The sequence below is a fragment of the Chelonia mydas genome, chromosome 1 (assembly GCF_015237465.2).
Source record: "Chelonia mydas isolate rCheMyd1 chromosome 1, rCheMyd1.pri.v2, whole genome shotgun sequence".
NCBI classification, from domain to species: domain Eukaryota; kingdom Metazoa; phylum Chordata; order Testudines; family Cheloniidae; genus Chelonia; species Chelonia mydas.
Genome location: NC_057849.1, coordinates 141733010 through 141755979, shown reverse-complemented (window position 1 = coordinate 141755979; position 22970 = coordinate 141733010).

Genomic DNA, 22970 nt, shown 5'->3' with positions numbered 1-22970 from the left:
AATTTTCTCCCCTTTATCAGAAGAAATAATTTTCCTTTCAAGTCTCCCTGTGTGTGAAAATCTCCATAACTGTTTTGTGTAGCAAATAGAGTCAGTGTTATTGCATTTGGCCAAGTCTTATTCCCAGGAAGAACAAAATAGTTGGAGGATGTCTGGTATCTACCATCCTAAATTTCTGAAGTACAAACTGAAATTTCAGTTTTATCAAGCAAGCAAGAAAGGTAGAGTTTTAGTGAGCAAGAAGAGAGGAAGGATGGCTGTGATGCTTCCCAGGGATGCCCAGGGTTGTGAGGCACCTCGCTACCACCTGCCTATAGCGTGAAGAAGCCTTGTGTGTATTGCCAGGGATCAGCTTCTTGACATCCCTGGCCACAGGCAGCACAAACACTGTCCTCTCAGCCTACACGGGTGCCGCTGTTCCTTGTGCAAGTTAGTGATAGGACACATTACAACCCCCGAGTCCTGAAAGTGTCCCCTTGTGATGTCCAGCCCCTTATCCACTGGACACTCACAGAATTACCAGACCTGTTATTTCCAAAGGAACCACACACCATGGCTGACTAGTTACATCTTAGGCCCCAGCTCCGCTTACCACACCGCACTTAGATTTGTTTATAGAGAAGGCAAGAATAAGTTTATTTAACAAAGAATAGAGATTTGTGAAGAAGCAAATAGGATTAATGGAAACAAAGGTTACATATAAATCATAACATGCATTCTGGAACCTGAACTTAACTAACAAAATGCCCTCTTCTCTAATAAAGTCCTGCTTATCCAAAGTACTTCTCAGAGCATTTTTCAACCGGGATGAAGAATTAGACCAAGCCAGCTGGCAGCTTGTCTCCCCAGATGAAGGATACCAAGGCATCTTTCTGCATCCGTAGGTATATTAGACTAGTCCTATGTTCTTCACCAGTTCTTCCCCTTCCAGCCTTTCAGTTCTTTCTGTTAATTTCTTCTCATGAAGTCCTTGCAATCTCTTCATTAACATTTGACTCAGGATGCAAATAGACTTCCATTGTAAGACACACAATGGTGAGTGAGGGATATAAATGTCTCCTACCTCCCGTCTGGTGGAACCTATCTTAAGGGATGTCAAGGCTTTAAGAACATAATTTCATATATATATATATATATATTTTTTCACAAAAATGAGGATGATCAGTGTGACACAGGCTTTCAGTGGAGACTTTACTGAGTTAGAATGGCACCCTTGGTGAGTTAGAATGTAAACACCAGACCCAGGGGATCCCTGGAATACTTAGATACCCTCTGTCCTCTGCCAGTTTGTATCAAGCTGTCCTTGGTCACAATGGCCCAGTGGTTAGAGGTTAGACCTGAGTTCCTGCTCCAAGACAAGTTTCCTGTGTGACCTTTGGCAAGTCACTTAGACTTTGTTTGCTTTAGTTCTCCATCTGTAAAATGGGGATAATAGCACTTTCCTACCTCACAGGCATGTTGTGAGGATAAATACATTAAAGGTTTTGAGATACTACAGTAATGGGTGGCCTACAGATAGAAGCATAAACTTCCAAGATGCCCCCCTCCACCTTCTCTTGCACCCCATTTGACAATCCAAAACCCACCCTGTGCCTCATAGAATATCAGGGTTGGAAGGGACCTCAGGAGGTCATCTAGTCCAAACCCCTGCTCAAAGCAGGACCAATCCCCAATTTTTGCCCTGATCCCTAAATGGCCCCCTCAAGGATTGAACTCACAACCCTGAGTTTAGCAGGCCAATGCTTAAACCACTGAGCTATCCCTCTCCCAATAAATCCTTCCAATAAATGTTTTTTATCTTAGGTAGTTGATGTGCTCCTCTGGGCCCAGGTCTACTGAAACCTACCTGCAAATTCACTGGGGCTTTACATGGTCAGAAAGACTAGGGAAACATTTCACTTCACTTTCAGCCAGCTCCTAAGCTAATCACAAGGGCTGACTAGGGTTCTATTAGACTTAGCTCAGAATTGCAGAGATGTTCAACATGAATTATGATGAACATATTTTACCAGATTTTTAAAAACTTTTGTTTGGGGTTCAGCTTGAGTTTTGGGATGAACCACTCCATTCAGCATTATTTGTGCACATTGTGTAGTTGCTTCCTGAAGAAACTGAAACAAATGCCACTAAAATTATGTGTGCTAATAGGGGACATCAATAAAAATGCATGAAAATTTAATAGAATTTAGCGTAGAACATTTTCTTGCTATATTTTAAGGTCTGCAGAGTATAAAGTATGAACAGCAGTGGTTATGCTACTATTATATACTCATAAATACATATTCTGGTAATCACTAAATATAAACAAAGAATTCTTCTAAAGTCGATCAGTGAAGTAGAATACTTCAGCTTACCCAGGTAGTATGCATGTACTTCTGATGTAATGGTTTAGTGTGCAGAAAGGAAATCCTCAAGCACAAAGAGCTTTCATTTTTTTTACCTTCACTCTTTTTTGGTGCTCGCTTTATATTTTCTGGGCTTTTGGATTGATATGGAATGTTTGCATATAAAGTGAGTGATTCTTTGTTATACCCACATTAAGTTTTATATTCTGCTGTTCAGTATAAAAATGGACGTCTAATGTACTTTGTTTAATTATCTTGTTGGACCTTATTGTAAATATTACCTTTCCTGTTGTTCTAATGGTTTTCCTTTTACAGATGCTTTAGTGATGTTTGTTTTTCTATCCACGTCTTCTTTAAAAACCATCATTTCTCTCAAATCTTTTGTTATCACCCCAGTGTTATCCACTTTGAAATATTAAAAACCTGACTTGTTTGTTTGTGGTCCACAGCAATCACCCTACTACTCCAGAAAGTTTTTCAACTCTGGAGTGAGCATATGAGGTAAATGGAGGGAGGAGCTGAACTAGGTAAATTGCCAAACTAAGAAATTCAGTCAAATTCAGAGAAGCAGAAGATGGTAAATGAATATAAATTCCCTAGTTCAATATGTTAATGTGACCAAATGTTGCTTGCCAACATTGACATCCTTATTCTTTCAGCATATTAAATTCCAAGCTACTTAGACCTTCTTAGTCAGAATGATTTTAGAGTTCAGTTTAGTCTTCTTTCACGGCAAAGACACATTAGTGGCTTCTATCCTAGAAATAATACTGCATCTTCCACCTTCAGCAACACCTTCCGTTACAGTTAGTCTGCTGGTGTGCTAAGACCACACCCTGTATTTTCTCATTGTTTCCTTATTCCACCCATCTGCCCGTGTCCATCTATTATCTCTTGTCTTATACTTAGATTGTAAGCTCTTGGGGGACTGTCTTTTTGTTCTGTGTTTGTACCTAGCACAGTGGGGTCCATGACTAGGGCCCCTAGGTGCTTCAATAATACAAATAATGAAAAGTCATCTTCATCCACATGGCATTAGTTACAACAACAGTTTGTCGTTCATATAGTTCAATATATCCATATCTAAATTAGGTACAAATAAAGAGTGAACAGGGTGGAAATAAATTTCTGAAGGTGTCTGGCTGGCAAGGTTCCTGTTGGAACCATTGTTTTAATGCTGGGGAGATTATATTGTATTGGATAATTAATTAATGTGTTAGGGAGCCTAGAGGCTTGGATAGGCATCTTTTTATCACCTTAAGTCTAAATAAATTAAATAAAGGGATTTATCATCTTGTTCTGCCTCCAGTTGCTTCTTCTGCACAGACTGTTTGTTGTTCCAAAATTCACAAAGCTCCAAGATCTGCCAAACAAAGTAGCATTTGTGTTCAGTCCAAAATGAGAGCTGTACATAATTTATACTGAGTCCTACAGTAGTATGGAGTGAGACATGTTATTGTTCAAAAAATTAAGACACTTAAATGTGTTACCATCTTGATCCTGGCACATCATCATGCAGGATCAGAAACCAGGAGTTCAGTCCTAGTACTGAGCTGTCACTTTACCATATATACCAACCAGCCTCCATCTATCCATTTGAAGGCTGTGACTAGTACCTACCCTTTGGAGAAAGCAAAATTCTGCTCCTACTATATGAGACAGAGACACAAAGCCTGTCAAGCATACCTGCCAACTCATGTTCCAAGTAAGCCAAGATGGGATATGATGGAGGTGTATCATTGCCTGTGACCACCACTAATGGCAACAGCTACTTTCTGCCCCAACACCATGAGTTACATACTCAACAACAAGTAATACCTATTAAGGACGAGTTCATATGCAGACACTAGGAACAAATAGGTGTAATAATCAAATCCTCCAAATGGCAGGGATGGAAGAAAATTCAGTCAAAATATAGGATTGCTTCGGGGATGCTTCCTTTTGTTGGCATAGGGTTAAGAATCTCCTTTGAAAAGCCATCATCATAGGGGGGTGGAGTCTCTCAAAGAAAAACGTTATTTCCTTTACTAAGGAGACAATGTAGCTAGGACTGCTCAGCTGTCCCATTTGTGTTAAAATACTAGAACTTATTGAGACTTATCAGAACTTCATCAGTTTTGAAATCAGCAGCACTGAGAAGGAATCGAGATGAAAAGTCTGTGAACAATGAGGGGCTCCTTTTGAAACGTTTCATGTAATGAGGGGAGTAAATTGCATGCAATCAGGGTCATGCCTTTTATCAGAACAGACTTTCTTTTACCTCTGGTTAATTTCAACATACAAATGCAAATCCCTCTTCTTAACCATTTTTTTTCATTAATTTACTGTCCAGGCGCATAATATTAATTATTTTTTTAATTTATTAAAATAACTTGAAAACTGTCTGTGCCTAAGGATTTAATTTTTAATTTGTAAATTTTACTGGGAGAATTTGGTGCCTCAGGATTTTTTAATTTATTTATTGTTTGATTAAATGTGCCCACTACTGATGCCCCCATGCACATGTACATCACTTCCTATAAACAGATACTTCAAGCCAAAATGTCAAAGAAAACCAATATTCCCCTAGTACAACCCCTAGATCAGGCAGGCCTTCATCATGGAAAAGCCTATGAAAAAAAGTAAGCCTGTCACATGCCCTTTGACAAATCTAGTTCTGTCAAACCAGGGTAAAGAGCTCACCTGTTAGAAGTATCTGCCTCCAACACTCCTATGTTTTTAATTAGCTCGACTACATTTAATTCTGACCTGAGGTAGTCTACCAAGTAGCTAAGACCAAAGTTATGAATGCTGGGTTTTACAGGCCCAAATCAACATCTTGAATTTTACCCAGATAGGAATAGGAACCCAAAGCAGCTGGGAAAGAACTGGAGTAATATGTTTATGGCTAAGTAGATAAGCAACTATGCTTTTCACTCTCTGAAGCATCTGCATGGCCTCAAGGATAGGCCAATATAGAGCGCATGGCTATAATCCAACATGCTGGAGAAGCCTGGATAATTGTGCAGACATAAAAAATCTAAGGGAAACATTTCCAAGTCCCTAGACCGACACAAATACAAGATAGTATTCTTGGACATTGATGCCACCTGAGATGCCAGAAACATTACAGAATCCAAGATCAGCTGCAGACTGCTGACCTTTTGAACAAAAATTGGAAAACTCCCCCACTATTTCGGGAGAAACCATGGCTTCTGACTCTTACCCTGCCCCCTCACTAGTATCACCTCCATTTTGTCTATGACATTATAATCTCAGCCAAACTGTGTGAAATCATACACAATACACTATTTGGGTCTGATTAAAGTTCAGACAGGGCACTGTGTGTCATCCTACAGTGCCTCCCCACAGCCCAAAACATCTCACTACTCCCCTGCAGTCTCAAATGCCATACATACTGTTGGGAAGAGTGATAAAATATAACTTTGTGGTTCTCTGAAGAGAGACTCCTCAGCACCCATGAGTGGATTATGCAACCACCCTCTAGGAATTTTTGGTCCGGAAACAGCAGAGCCATCCAAGAGCAAATACCAGACAAACCGCACTGTATCCACCATGAAGTTGGATTTTATTCAAAAGAAATAGACCTGGCTCAAATGTCGATTTTTCAATTAAAACTTTCATTCAAATATCTAATTACAACTTTTTAAATTGTGTGTAAGTGGGGGTTTTCACTGATTCCCCCCATCCCCATTTTCTACCAGCTCAAAAGAGATGGGAGAATTATATGTGGTAACTGGAGCAGGATAATTTCTTTAGATACTGGGAATGGAATGTTAACTTAATGAAGATTTCCCTCGGAAGAGAATCACTGTTAAAGAGGATTTCAGTCTTTCTGGTATCCCTGCAAAAAAAACCAAAAACCTGGGCCAGATCTACAGCTGCAGTCAAGGAGCATTTGATGGATGTTGCTGGTGATGAAGCTCAAAGATTCCCTTCCTGAAGTCCAATCTTGAGACTACTTTGCTTGAAGCCTGTCCCCTGGCACAAATTACAGAAGACCACGCCAGCTGCTAACAGCATGAGGAGGTGTGGCATCTTTAGATATCATAAAAGCTCTTCAAGATGAATTGTAAGTTGCCTTCCATACACTTGCCTTCTCTGTTTAGAAAAATATCTACAGCTGCATGAGAAAAGCATATATAATGTGAAAAACAGACCACGGGCTTGTAGCTGAGGAATGTGTGCAAGTGAAAGGCTAGAGAGCTACTTCTTGAAGCGTTAGTGATTTATTCCTCAACCCTTTGTTTCTTACCCTAGAACAATAGGTTTCTAAAGTACGTCTAAGTGATAAAAGACAGCACTCTGAAAGAAACTTTGGACCGAGAGGAGATGTCATGGATTGCTTATTGCTTATGACAGATCGTTCGAGAATTGCCTTTATAGTACATTTTACTTAGTGTAAATTGGTACCAAGTGACCTGAATTCTCCTTTCAGTTATTATGATGGTGGCATTTTATACCCACTTTGCACAGTTATAAATTTTTGCACAAGACAGTGGAGAAACAGACCCTCTGTTTTTTCTGTCCATAGTTCTATTGGATCCATTACTTTCACATTTTGCTTTATTTATTTTTTCACTTTTTCCATACATGTCACGGGTCCACCCAAGCAATCCAGAAGACATACTTCCCAATGGCCTTGTGATGATAAGACCTTCTGTTGATTACTAGTAGTGACCTCACTTGGGATCCCTTGTCTCTTGTACTTGATGTATCCTTGACACATAACTAGCTAGGCTGAGCAAGGTTGCTCATTGTTCTGGGCAGCCATTATAAATGTTTCCCCTTCACACACTTCTCTTCGTTCTCATCTTTTTTAATTGACTGAGTCTGCTCCCATGGTTTCTTTCAGGTTCTTTCCTTACCATTTTTTATTTAGAAGGCATAATAAACTACAAAAGCATTTTTATGAACTCTTTCTGGCCTTTCCAGATAATCAATACTAAGAAGTGTAGTCAGCTGCCAGCAAATATTTTTTCAGACTAATTATATAGAAGAATGGCAGCTTCTCATTCATCACCTTAAGCAGATGTCTGGGGAAGGAAAAAGGGTTATCTAAAGTACCTGAAATTTTGCTTCTGTTACATACTTTTTGACATATACCCATTAGCGGAGCTTGGTTGTGGATAGTTTCTCTGCTTAAAGCGGAACGTTGCCATTATTAGCCGAAAGTGATCCATTCCGTCAGCTGTTTCTCAGCATAATTTCACAGATGACAAATGATTGTTCAGACTATTAGCACAGGGATTTATTGTCTCCTTGCAAGGGAGGCACTTTGCCCAAATTTTAAAGTAAAATAAATTTATTACAATTTCCAATTTATTACAAAAAGAGCTATTAGAATCTAGGGGGTAAAGCACCTAGTGAGCAAGCTGGATACTAAAACTATTTGGGAAGCACATGGGTCTAGAGCAGCGTTTCCCAAACCTTTTTGGCCTCGGAACACTTTTTAGCCTATTACGGAACACTTATAATATTATTTTGTAGTCGTTTGGTTTGCAAATAAAAAATTGCATTATTTATGCTCACATATATTTTATTTTATAAAACAAAGCAAAAATACAAATGTAAAATAACTTGAACTAACAATTTCTAACTGGAAAGCACGTATAAAGAAGTACAAAAATCAAGTGCAAGAGTCAAAATTAAATTCTAGATTCTTTCACGGAACATCTATTCACATCGTGCGGAACACCAGTGCTCCACGGAACACAGTTTGGGAAACGCTGGTCTAGAGGGAATTGTACTGAACTTAGTTAAGAAAAGATGGGAACAGGCAAGCATGAGATTCAAAGCAAGTGCAGGGAAGTTATCTTCATACTATTCTGGTAAATTTTAAAAACAATAAAAAAACCCAACCCCCATCTTTGTTGTTACAGATTTATTTCACTTGCTTCTTTTAAATAAAAATAGTGGATAGGTGGATTGTAGCGCCCACACAACTAGAATGCCAAGATGTCTCCAAAAATTGAACAGAGAGATAGGGACTTGGAGACAAACTAAAAGGCAGACTTATGATTTCTACTAAAAGAATGTGGTCCTTTTACACAAAATGAGATGCTATAAATTGGGGGGGAAAGCATTAAAACAAATGTCTAAAGTGGAGATATAAAATAGAAGGGCACTGAGAGAAGCCGGTAGTGCTAGGCTTTCAAGACTCCTGGTCCCTCTCTGCTCCCAAGAAGTTCTGCCTGCCACTTCTCCATTTTAGTTCCCTTTTCACAGACTGTGAGGAGCTTATCTTTTAACAGTCTTCATCTTCTTTCCTTCCAGATGGGCCCACAAAAATAGCTATCATGGCTGGCAACATTTCCCAGCCTGCTTTGCCCTAAAATTAGCTATTACTTCCTTGAGGGAAGAGGGCAGTCTCAGCCCACACTACTCCAGCAATTCCAGCCTCGGCGATAGCAGTTGGGCAGCACCATACTGTGTCCTTGAGCCTACTTCCTCCCCTCAGTTACAAGGCCCTCCTATCAAGAGTGTGGATCTGTATGCCTGCGCAGAGCAGCTTTCAGGAGCAGGGCCTAAACCTTGTCTATATAGGGACAGTTTTTTAAACTTAAGTTACTAGAAAGGAAAAATTAATGGATCTTTTATCTCTGTGAGTAGCATTAGTTACTTGGGTATGCAGACATGAAATCTTGACCTGAAAAAATCCATTTCTGAAAGCTTGTAGTGACTTCACATGTGACTAAATGAATCTTTTGAAATGATTAAGACAACAGGTGAAGAGAGTGTTAAACAAGGCATTTCTGTTGCACAAACCATGCAGAGGCTATCTCAGCATTGATGATGGACAGCAAGTACTTGATCAGAAAGATAAATGAAAGAAAATAAATCTCCATCTCTGGATCTGTAACTCATGGATAATTGACTTTTATGAAGAGAACTGTGTCAAGTGAGAAGCCTACATTTTTTAACAATGGTAGCTAAATTTCCAGTACACAGAGACCTATTTCCAGTCCCAAAAATATGCCTCATTTAGCATGTCCAATTATGTTTGTACATGCAGAATTTATAGATCTAAATTTGCCCTCCATCTGTAGTAAATACGTACACGATTGTGCACACATTTTTGCGTAGTAGCTGTAGACCTTTTTAAAAAATCACCCAAAATGTTAGATTTATTTGCCTTAAAATGCTGAGGATCTCACTCCATATCACTTCCTGCATAAAAATTATGAAAAGACAAATCCTGAATCACCAGCAATACCATAAACTGTAATTTCTGGATCCCAGCAAGTTTGTTAAAAAGTATTGAAGTGCATCGGAATGACATGGGAATTAACATTTCAAAACAGACCATCAGCATTTGTTCAAATGTGTGCTTCTTGTTATTTAGAAGCATAATAAACAGGACTCTGGAGTGAAATGAATTGAGTGATACACAACCCTACTACTTCTGTAGAAAAGATGGGGGGAAGGAGGTTGGTTTCATTTGGTATGTTTGTTTGTTTCTTTGTTTCTCAGAAAATGCTACAAAGGCTGCCAGCCCCAAAAAGCAGAAATAAGTAGCAGCTATTAATCTGAAAGCTATTAATCCATAGGATTGGATGAAGCTGGATTTTCTTGTATTTTTCCATTTCACAAAGAATTTAGTGCATGATTACATTTCTTCAAGTCCTCTTGTTCAAAGACTTTGTGTGATTCTGTGGTAATGCTCAGAGGTACATCCCGTAAGCCACAGAGTGAGTGAGAATTGTAATTGAAGAATTTTTGTTGTTGTTGCATTTATTATTATGAGGAGTTCTGAGGAACAGAGTTTTTCTTTACTCATTAGTGACTACTTTAACATTCCGGGGAAGGGGCAGTAGTGCCATAGAAGTGGACTTCATAGAGTCTCTGGCACTTCTCCCTTTATGGGTCAGAACTCTGCTTGAGGTGGGTATTTTTTCCCCCTAAGAGTCACAATTCGGCCTCTGTTTTCACAGGAAGTAAATAATCTGTTCTAGCCGTCTACCTGGGCAGATCACTTCACCTCTGCCTGGCTCATCTGTATTGGCAAGTACATGGCATAGGTGGAGCCAGATCTCTACCTGCTCCCCATCCACTTGTCCAGGAGGGGAAGTAATGCTACAGAGGCTGATTTCTCCCTGCAATGTGGGTAGCCTATGTAGGGAAGTCAGGGGCTTGGAGTATGATGAGTGGACCTGAAGATCAAAGAGGTTCAGACTTCCGGAGGGCCCTACTTTTGTGGGACACCTGCATGTCAAGAGTAAGCTGGTAACCAGGTTACTACCAGAAGAACACAGGCCTCTGTGCATTCTCAATAAAGATCTCTTTCCTACAACTCTGCCTGCCAACAGCATACCTCTTACTCCCCTGCAGAGTTGCACTGAGCAGATGATAATCTTATCCCAAGATCATGTGTTGAGTAGTATTTCCCTTTCTTTAAAACCATTTAGGAGTAAATGTTCATCACTCTTTATTTATTTTTATAGATGGTATATATCAATATATTAAATCAGTGCAGTTGCTGGATTACATAAACATTCATATTTTACATTTTTTGTATTCTTTCATGCAAAACATACTATCAGTGGAATAACTGTATGAAACTGAATTTTGCTAAAATATACAAGTAAAAAAGAATGAGGGGAAAGAATCCAAACATCATAGAAAATAGAGAAGATGAAAGAACAGTGAGAAACACAAACATTTTTTTCATTATTTAAGTTGTGAAATTGAATCTCCTTCAGTCCATTTTAAGGATATTAGCAGGCATGTTGCCCATTCTTCAGCAGAATCAGAAACAACACACACACACAGACAATCTATATATTTGTGGGATTTTATTAATATTATGGCAGACAGGTGTTTGATAGCTGGAAATTAAGCATCTAGGTGGGGAAGAGATGGAAAACCCATATTCACTGCATAAATATATATCTAATAGAGTGGGGTGGATCTCAGTGTAGTACGAGGTCCCAGACATTATTTCAAACATTTTGAGTTTCACAAAAAAGGGTTTGTTTTGTAAAATATTTTCCCCTACAAATATATTCGTTCATTTTTATTGGGATGAATTAAAAAGAAGTTTTTCTATCCAAAGAGAAATTTGTACTGGGCAAAGAGGGAAGAAAACCACACAAAATAACTTTCTAATTTATTTGTTCTATTGAAGCAAATATGAGGGCTTCCCAGTGAGTAGAGACTAACCAGTAACTTTAGAGAGAGTGTAGCTGCTGGAGTGCACTGGAAATTAGTGTGCAACACATAGAACGTATTGAAAAATGCCCTGATTTATGAATTTAGGGTCTTGGAAGCCACCCACGCATTGTGAGCTGCAATTTTCAAGAGAGAATAACTGGCGGCACAGCACTCATAATGTTTGCTTAACAGAAGGTCAAACACCCAACACCCAAATGAGTGCCTTAATTAACTCAGCAACTTGAGCAAAAGAGGACTTGTTAACAACAGCTCTGTAACAAAGCTGTAGCATTAATGACAAGAAAAGAAAGTGTCTATTTCTAAGCTTCCATCTCCATACTATTACAGTGCATGAGAGGCAAAGCTAGTATGTGGTATCTCAAAAACTGAAGCTGTCTGACTCTACCCTTTTAGCACAATGGCTACCTGTCACACAGCAACAAGTTTACGTGGATAGGAAATTCTGGGAGATAGTGCTTTTCATGTTATCTTAAACTCACAAAGAAAGGAAGTACCTTTTCACCCCAGGAAGTTATTTGCTTGCAGGGAGTACAGCAAGTTCAACCGGGAAGTAAAACTGAGTCTTATTAGGCATTGGCAGAATGCCAAGGGCAGGAAGTTTGAGCCTGTGGACCAGTAGGGAAATCACAAAGCTCAAAAGACTTCTGAATGTGGTAAAGTGCAATAGCTCCTCTTTGTCTTATCTAGAACAGCACTTAATTCTGTTAACACTAATTCTGTAACACTAGTTTTACACCGCTATAGTTCTAGTGGCATCGATGGCCCATGTGAGTGGTGTCTAGATTTGGCCAATTTTGTTTGAGGCCCGATTTATAGTGAGGCCTAGTTTCACTACTCCAACTGATTTTGAGTTGCCATCAAATTCTCCACTCTGTAACTAAGTAGGAAAGGCAGGATTGTTTCCAAGCTATCCTTATAATAGAATTTTATCCATCTAGTTATCCAGAGGGGGATTACAGTTTTTTTTTCGTTATTGAATTGATCTGGATGTATCATCTACTGACTAAAAGCTCATGCTATGTAGATGTCAGACAAGGCTTTGGCTAGTCACCAGCTGGTGACAAACCAGCATGATCCATGGGTCAAGTGGATTTCTTAGCTGGAAGACAGTTTGTTTACTTTGCACAATTCACTTGGATACAATCTTCTTTAACAAAGCTGTAGATGGCACATTAGACAAGATTTGGAAGTAGAGTTTTATGTTGATTCCTTCATTCTGTTGCTTTCTTTAGGCAGAATTTGATATTCTTGCCATTACTCTGAGCTGAGAATAAATCCTATTTTTCAGCTGAGGAGGTCAAAAGATATTAATAATAGGCATGTAGGTAGCATTTTATATATTCCTAGGATAGTACAGATATCAGTTGTTACCATACCCATTTTACAGCCTTTAAAACTGAGACAGAAGGTGAAGCAACTTGCCTAAAACCACAAATCAAGTCAATGGTAGGGATAGAAATAGAATTCAGGACCTTCTGAATCCCCAGCCCTATGCTTATTTCTCCAGATTACACTGCCTTAGGAACCAGGCAAGCATTCAAGCAGTCAGAATAAGGAAATGATGAAATATGACTATTACAGCTGCAAAATTCAAATCTATATTTGAAATCCCCCAAGTACAGTGGGGACCAAATCCGTGGGTTTGTTTTTTTCCATTCATGCAAATAGGTGCTGGCTGCAAAATTCAGATCTGGATCTAGAGTCTGAAAATCTGCCAAATTCAGGGATATTTGTATCTTGGGCCTGAGTTGAGACCATGTCTACCTGCCATATGGAATAACTATACCTAACTTCAGTGACGTTATGGTAAACAAGAAGTGAGTAAACTAACCTAAACTAAACTCTATATTCCCCAACTGTGAAGTGGGTAGATTCCATTTACTCATGTTTCCCATTGAGTACACTACAGCTTAACTCATGATTCATTGGTTACACCCTGTCATCGCCCTTTTTATTTGTGTAGAAAGCAAGACAAGATTCTAGGAATGTGCTTTAATTTGGCCTCAACTTTATGAACTTAACACAACTGGGAAACTGTCAGCAATAACTCTTCTAACAAGGGTCAGCGTTCCTTTAATAATTTGTACCAAGTTGGAGAAGGCTGCTACCATCATCCTCCAAATCAATTAACTTGGTCCTAACACTATCATTGTCAACTGCTCCCTCTCTCCTCCAGTCCTTCCCTTGTTCAAGAACTGTAGGAATGTGGAAAAATAGGTGGTTCCTTGCTGTACCAAACACTAGGGCCTCAATCCCTTCCCCACCTTCTTTTGGAGATGCCTTACTCTGCTCCTGATTCCAATTCCAGTTTACCAGAGAACTGGTATTAAATGAACACCTGCCCAGTTTTGACCTCAACAGCCTAACCTACTTACATGGTCTCTACGACTGCTGACAAGCAATTAAAAAAAACCCCAAACACTATAGCTCCCAGGGCTATCTACCAGCGAGGGAAAACTTTCTTCCCAGTCCCAAAAGGCAGCAAGTGTCTCATCCATATCTTGCATACAGATCCAATCCAACTCCTATCCCAAGGGCATCAAATGGTGCCTCAGGGAGGGGAAAGACTTATAAAAGCTACTCTGAGGTGTACAAGAGCCAATAGGTTTCCACTGCATCCTTCAACTGGGCTAATGAGCGGCAACACTGGTGTTCAGCCCCATCCCGGCAGCCTCCCCCACTCTGGCTGACCCACCAAGCCCACAAAGGTGCCAAACACCCACAGAAAACAGGGGAGAGCAAATTTAAGAGTTCCCAGGCTGTCTTTCCCATGCCATTCCAAACAGGATACTTTCTACCTCCATCCCCTCCACACACATATATACATACTTCTGTGGCTGTAGGTTCGTTGCAGGGGGGAATTTGTTGATTTTTCATTCAGTTTCCACCCAAAAATCTCATGATCAATCCATATTGGTTCTGAATTTGGAAACTTTTGGAGAGATTAATCTCAATATTTAAAGCCAACATCCCACATAATTGTAGCTTTTATATCTAAGAATTGTACAAGTTTCACATTTCATAATTCACCATCAAAGACCACTTTGAAAGATGTTCCTGACATGCTCATTGCTTGTCTAAACAAAACTATATATCACCTGACCTGTTTTTCTCCTGTTTCTTCTTGGACACCTGATGACTTCTGATCTGGAGAAGGAAGGTATGAATGATTTATGAGTAAGGATTTATGGTCAGAAAATAGCATCTCCTTTCTCAACAAATCTGTACCGTGTGTTGATTCAGAATTAGATTTGCTTTCTTCTCTGTTAAAAATAGGTTTTTATTCATGCTCCTGTTAGCTCTGCATTGTCAATAAAGCTATGACAGAGTGAACTGGATTCTTTTCTTTACCAATAGAATTGTTAACCAGGTTCCAGTTGCAGAATATTTGTTGTTGATGAGGATGTGTGAGCCAGAGAAGCAACACAGCTTGATTTTTCACATCTTTGAGTGTACTTCCACAGTGCCAGAAAGCCTATTTTATTTGTGCACTGTTCCAAACTCCTTTTCTCAAACTAATTTTCACCCTTCTATGTTTTCACACAAATAACATTTCCTTTTGAACATGTTAATGTAGGGGTGGTCAAGAATTTTTTGCTCTGATTTCAGCTATTTAGCACAAATATGTTTCAAATTACAAGAATTTAACCCATTTTCATAAAGTGAATAGGGTGTTTCAACCCCTCCTCCCTAAGGATGGCTACTGTTTAACATTTTTCAAATTCATGTTTGCATAGCACAGCTCTGAAGAAAAATGGATCTGAAACAAACTAAAAAAAGTTTAACAGTTCTCACCCCTATTGACTGGTTTACCTATTAGGGGTGCTGCTGAGTAATGATCTGTATGTTAGTCAGTAGCAATGGGCAGTGAAAGCCAAGGAGAACCACAGACCATCGGAACTCTGCTCTTTATAGAAGCTTCACCAGGCATCTGGACCTAAAAGTAACCTTTGACATTACTGAACTGCTTAAAGTATTAGGCTTGTAGAAGTAAATGGGCTTAGAGTGCAGCCAATTTATCACTTCAGTGCTTCAAGTTTTATATGCATATAATGTAATGCTTAAAGACGTTAGGAGAGCTGCAATCACTTGGCTTCTACAACCGTGTAAACTTAAGGAGCTTAGCTGGAGTAGGTACGATCACTCCCTGCAAAGCTTAAGCCTGGTGGTTTGGGGACCTTGAAGAGCTTAACAGCTTCACACAGCTCTAGGTGGTAGGGATCGCCACTAACCCTACTGAGCTCCTCAGATGTTCTGGCTGTAGAAGCAAAGCTGGTTGCACTGATCACCCAGATAAGTACTTTGTGGCTTTAAGTACTTTATCATTAGCATGGCTGAGCTCTGCATTTCACGTCTGCAAGCTTCTACAGCACATGCTCCAAAGTGCAACAGGAAGGGAATTCTTCCACATAAACTCCTAGGAGGTTGCTGCATACAACTTGCTGGTATACAACTTGCTGTTCCCATCACATAATGTTTTTTATATAAATTCATACAAAACTGCTGCTACATCTCTCTCTCTCTCTCTCTCTCTCTCTCTCTCTGTGGCTAACACACAGAAGTTGTCTAAGCCATCTGGTATGACCCTGCCACTGGCAGTGGTAGAAAATTTTGTGTATTTTTTTTTACTTTCAAAGGCGCTTTTTTTTTTTCAGTAAATTCCTACACAAAAAGCTTTGTGCCAGATTGTGGCCTGGAATGATGTGGCCAACAGAAGCATAAGGGGAAATAAGACTACACACACATTGCCTTAAGCAGCCTCCTTGCACCTCTGCTTCAAGCGGGAGTGGGAACTGTGTGCTGAGTAGTTCCCCAGAAGAGGGGGGTGGGAAGTGGGTGAAACCCTTGCAACTCAGAGCTTTGGTCAGATCCAGTAGCAGATCTGATTCCCAACAGGAAACAGAAAGAGCGAAGAAATTGTGACTCTGGGTATGTCTGCACTGCAACATATGCCCATGCTTGAGTGCGGGCTCAAGCCTAAACCGCCTTCTGTCTACATTGCAATTGCATCAGGGTCCAAGTTTGAATCAAGCCGGGACCCAGAGTCTGAGCCCTATTGCTCTGCAATGTAGCTGCAGCCCCGCATCACTGAGGTCCCAGAAGTATCCCACAATTCCAAGGGGCAACCTCCTTTGTTCTCTCTGTCTGAATAATCTGCAATCCACTCTTGAAAATGGAAGTCCTGCCCCCCTTTGGCAAACAGCAGCAGCTCAGGTCAGCGTTAACCCATTCTCTTCTGATCACTGATCTGCAAGCACACTGTCAGAGAAGCCTCCTGGGTTTGCAATGGAGAGCGAACCGATCAAACCTTTTGCAAAGCGAGCTGCTGCCTGTTAATGTATAGGGCAGGCACTAAAGTTTTCTCACAGTGCAACCCAGTCCTAGGACTAGAGCAGCCACATTTGGGGATGTGGGGGGTAGGGACTCTGGGATATGGCTATTTTGACTCGAGACTGCACACTGTAGTATGGACACCAGCGCCCTAGGTTTGAGAACTGATCAGAAAATTCTTAATTTAGGCTTAAAATACAATGTAGATGCTCAAGCCCAGCGTTCCCTATTACGGGTCATTTGACTTGAGTCCCACTAACCCTGGGCTTACACTGAAGGGTAGACATACCCTCTGAGTACAGTTCCCCCCCCTAGGCTCCTCCAAGAGCTATTCACGATCTCTTACACAGGGCTAGAAGTAAAAGTACAATCAAGCCCACGGTTAACTTAAAGTTAGGCCTTTATAATAAATATAAACTTTATACAAAACAGGTAATAAAACCTTTGGAAATAAAAGAAAAATTAAGGTTACAAAAGTATAGAAATAAATAATTAAGATTATTTAAAAATAAATATTCCATTACAACTCAGTTAACGACAATATTGATTTGTGAAAATTTGTCGTACCACATTTCAGAAACAATATGTCTGACCTACAACAAGACACATTGAAAAATTCTGCCAACGTATATAATGCATCACTTAGATACTTTACGTAGTCAAAGCTATTATCCATATATTGATGATGGTGCATGTGCTCAAAGAGTTCGCAAGTATGTCTTTTGGGTTCTTGTAAGGTGAATTCTTGCATTAGTATTGTCATTTAACCAAAGCAAACTAAGCTATACAGTATCTTAACAGGGTATTTCTGTATTTTTGAGCTTTTATTGTAATGTTATTTTAATGTGTTTTGAGCAGTGGGTATATTTATGTAGCAAATTTACCTGTTAAGGTTTGCTTTTCTACACTGCCTGTCTACTTTAGGGAAATTTTCATCAGCATAACTGACAGTGTAGTTACTCTGGTGCAAATCCTTAATGTAGATACATTGCAAACCCCATTTTACACCACTGCAGCTATGTTTGTGGAGTGTCTAGCATCATAGTGACCCAATTTGGTTGACTTGTAAGCCTACCACAATATAAATGTTAAATAATAATAATAATAATAAGTAGCTACTCAAATGCAAAAAAAAAATTTAAAAAAAATACCAGGACTAAGTTAACTGGTTTGGGGGTTTGTCTGTGTGTGTGTGTGTGTGTAGGAATAGACAACACTTTACACTTACAATGGCAGCCATTAAACATGTTTCAAATGCATTTGCAAGTAGCTAATGTTACCAGAATTAGTCAAACTTTTCTGAAACTGGTTCTGTTTCAGTGCAAGTCTAATGAGCTGGCTAACACTGATTCTTATTTTAACCAATCTGATTTACCCTTCCCTGCTCTTTATTCCCTTCAAAAGTAAATTCTTCCCAAACATGGCATTTTCTGTATGGCTGTTGCACTGAAAAACCTGGATGAACATGCATGAAATTAATCATAAGAATTACAAATATGATATATTTAAGCAGGCACATGTACTCTGAACTTATATTAAAAATTTTCAAAAACCTTGTGTGTTATCAAGACATACGTGCCAAATGCAAGGGGGTTTTAATGGTCTTCCTTTACTTGTATAGTGCTGCATATGTAAATGTGTACAGTACCTGGGACGAATCCTCAATTCTTTGTGCACTTCGAACTCCTATTTTGGAAGCGTAGGCCGCATATCTACAGAGTGAGCAAACAATGAACATGCATATTTTAAAGGTAATTAAGGTATTTTATTTCTATATAAAACTATTCTTACATGTACTATTAAGTATTAAAAACATCTATCCTGAATAATATTCATTTCATCTTTTATTTTTAACATTTAATTTTTATTTTGAAAGTCAGACAATAAAAAATCAGATTACACCAACAGGGTCTAGCGTCCCTTTGTATAACAAGAAAAGGTGAAGGCTGTATGAAAAGGTATTGTTACATATTATTGAGACTGTAGCAGTACTTATGGGCCCTGGTCAAGGATTCGGACTCTATAGTTCCTGGTGCTTGACAAACAAGTAACAAAAAGACAGTCCTTGTCCCAGAGAGTTTACAATCTAGGCTAATGACAAGATGCAACAGGTGGATGAAATAGGTTAACAAAGGATTTGAGGGGGACAAGATGACAAGGTATTTGCAGTGGTTCAATTGACTGAGCATGTTAATTTCTGCCTCCATTAAATTGGACTAGTTAAGGCTTCTGTGTTTTAGCAACGAGTAAACCCTGTTAGTAGTTCAGATTAGAGACCTCTGACCCTTTCCAGCCAAACCCGCTTCATATGCCTTTTAAAACTAAAAGTGTTTAATAATCAATTGTGATATTAAGAAACCCTAATAATAACACAAAAATTAAACTTAAGGCAGAAAGACAAATTAGTGAATCTCATTGAAATGCCCCACCAGTTCAGAAAGACACTGGTTCCAAGTCTCTTTCTTGCTTCAGTGGTAGAAGCTGCAGTAGGTTAGCATCTGTTGCAGCAGAAGCAGCAGCACCATCTTCTGGGTGGAGTGAAGTGTAAAAGAGAGACAAATTATCATAAAGGGTAATGAGAAGCAAAAAAAAGTGGTTGGGTTTCTGTCCCAGTTTTGCCGTGCACAGGCTTCACAATGAGGTGTGTTTCTGTGGCCATCGTTTACTAGCACTGTAGTGTCCGGGAAGTGGATCTCTTGTGTGGATTGGTCGAGGCCGAGGTTGATGGTGGGATGGAAATTGTTGAAATCATGGTGGGATTCCTTAAGGGCTTCTTTTCCATGGGTCCAGATGATGAAGATGTCATCAATGTAGCGCAAGTAGAGCAGGGGACCCATGGAAAAGAAGCCCTTGAGGAATTCCACCATTATGGCCACATAAACACCACCCTATACCGGAAACCTACTGACCGCTATGCCTACCTACATGCCTCCAGCTTTCATCTAGACCACACCACACGATCCATTGTCTACAGCCAAGCTCTACAATACAACCACATTTGCTCCAACACCTCAGACAGAGACAAACACCTACAAGATCTCTATCAAGCATTCTTACAACTACAGTACCCATCTGCGGAAGTGAAGAAACAGATTGACAGAGCCGGAAGAGTACCCAGAAGTCACCTACTCCAGGACAGGCCCAACAAAGAAAGTAACAGAACGCCACTAGCCATCACCTTCAGCCCCCAATTTAAACCTCTCCAACACATCATCAAGGATCTACTACCTATCCTGAAGAACGATCCCTCACTCTCACAGATCTTGGGAGACAGGCCAGTCCTCGCTTACAGTCAGCCCCCCAACCTGAAGCAAATACTCACCAGCAACCACACACCACACAACAAAAACACTAACCCAGGAACCTATCCTTGCAACAAAGCCCATTGCCAACTCTGTCCACATATCTATACAGGGGACACCATCATAGGACTTAATCACATCAGCCACACTATCAGAGGCTCGTTCACCTGCACATCTGCCAATGTGATATATGCCATCATGTGCCAACAATGCCCCTCTGCCATGTACATTGGCCAAACTGGACAATCTCTATGCAAAAGAATAAATGGACACAAATCAGACATCAAGAATTATAACATTCAAAAACCAGTCGGAAAACACTTCAACTTCCCTAGTCACTCAATTTCTGACCTAAAAGTTGCAATTCTCCAAGAAAAAAAATTAAAAAACAGACTCCAACAAAAAATGGCAGAATTGGAATTAATTTGTAAACAGGACACAATTAAATTAGGCTTGAATAAAGACTGGGAGTGGATGGGTCATTACACACAGTAAAAACTATTTCCATGCTATTTTCCCCCCTACTGTTACTCACACCTTCTTGTCAACTGTTTGAAATGGACCATCCTGTTTATCACTAGAAAAGGTTTTTTTTCTCCTGCTGATAATAGCCCACCTTAATTAATTGGTCTAATTACAGTTGGTATGGCAACACCCATTTTTTCATGTTTTTTGTGTATATATATCTTCCTACTGTATTTTCCATAGCATGCATCCGATGAAGTGGGTTTTAGCCCATGAAAGCTTATGCCCAAATAAGTTTGTTAGTCTCTAAGGTGCCACAAGTACTCCTCGGTTTTTTTGCTGATACAGGCTAACACGGCTACCACTCTGAAACCTGTCACTACAGATGCAGTTGTGTATCCCTAATATACAAAGTTCAGGCTTTTATCTATTCCTTTTTGCGCTGGAGTGGGTGATGTGCTCACAAGGAAGTTTATGATTGTACCCTTCTTTGGATACATTGATATAAAATAAATAAAGTTAGATAAAATTTAATTTCATGAATTTCCAAACACTACTGGTATTTTCTGTTCTTTCAATTATCATCAAAAAAGTCAGTGATGATAAACTGAAGAACAATAGGGCATGTTTACAGGGCTCTTTTTTATCCTGAAAAATAATCTTCTAGTGCCTTATCTGAAGTACCAAATACTGCCCTCCCCACCCCCCGCCCAATACCACCCCTCAGCTTTCTGTCCTGGGAGGCCTTGAGGAGCTAGTTCACCCTTAGACGTGGTAGAGCTCACTAAGGCAGTGCAAACAAATTCTGTGGAACCCAGCAAAGACAAATGCATGTTATGATCCATACCTATTCAAAATGGCCATCTTTTTTTTTGTATGTTATCTCCAATATTAGCACATACCACAGAAGTAATAAGCACATTGGACTAGATCCACAAGGGGACTTAGGTGTTGCAACACCTAACTCTTAGATGCCCTGACACCTAATGGAATTAACAACCCTGGATTTAGGTGCACAGACTCCCATACAATGCTAGGGGAGAGTTAGGATGGGATCCTCATAAGCCAGCATGATAACCCCCTAAACTAGTAAATAGGAAATATTAAGGAGAGTGGTGGAGCCATAACAGATCCTCAGTGAAAATTATCCATAATTTATCTTATTAGGGTAACAGTGACTTCAGGCGTCATGGACACCATAGCAATGGTGTTTGGCTTCAAAACTCTAATTAGGTCATGTCACTTGAACCAGTAAATTCATTTTTGTTTCCTGGAATCACTCATGTGTATCAGACCCTCATGCCAATCAGTATTTCACAAATCCGTGCAGCTATATCGAATCATACATTTAACCACACAACTCCACTCTAGCTTCAGTGGATGGTTTGTTCAAACATTAAAAAGAGGATTATAGTCCATGGAATCAGAAAAGGGCATGCAGAAAAAGAAACTGGCCAATTTCTTATTTTCATATAGACAAATGAAAAGTACTTTACTTAGGAAGAAAAATAAATACACAGCTACAAAATGGGGAATAAATGGCTATGGGGTAGTACTACTGAAAAGGATCTGAGGATTATAATGGATTACAATGAATATGAGTCAACAATGAGATGCAGTTATGGGCTAATATTCTGAAGTGTGTTAACAGGAGTGTCGTGTGTAAGACACGGAAGGTAATTGTCCCACTCTGATTAGCACTTTGAGGCCTCACCTGGAGTATTGTGTCCAATTCTGGATGCCAAACTTTGGGAAAGATGTGGAGAAACTGGAGAGTCCAGAGGAGAGCAATAAAAACGATACAAGGTTAAGAAAATCTAATTTATGAGCAAAGGTTAAAAAAAACTGGGCATGTTTAGTCTTAAGAAAAGAGGACTGAGCGGGGACCTGATAACAATCTACAAATCTGTTAAGTGCTATTATAAAAAGGATGATGATCATTTGTTCTCCATGTCCACTGAATACAGGACAAGAAGTAATGGGCTTAATCTTCAGCAAGGGAGATTTAGGTTAGATATTAGGAAAACCTTTCTAACTATAAGAGTAAGAATATGCTTCCAAGGGAGGTTGTGGAATCCCCATCACTGGAAGGTTTTAAAAACTGGTTGGACAAACACCTGTCAGTGATGGTCTAGGTTTACTTGTCCGTCCTCAGTGCAGGGGGCTGGACTTGATGACTTCTCCAGGTCCCTTCCAGCCTTATATTTCTATGATTCTATACTCTAAAAAGCAGCACTAGCCAGGCACCATCTGTTTAGATTAAACATTTATTCTCAACTGGATCTCACAAGCTGCAGGTAGAACAAGTTTCAGAGTGGTAGCTGTGGTAGTCTGTATCAGCAAAAAAAATGAG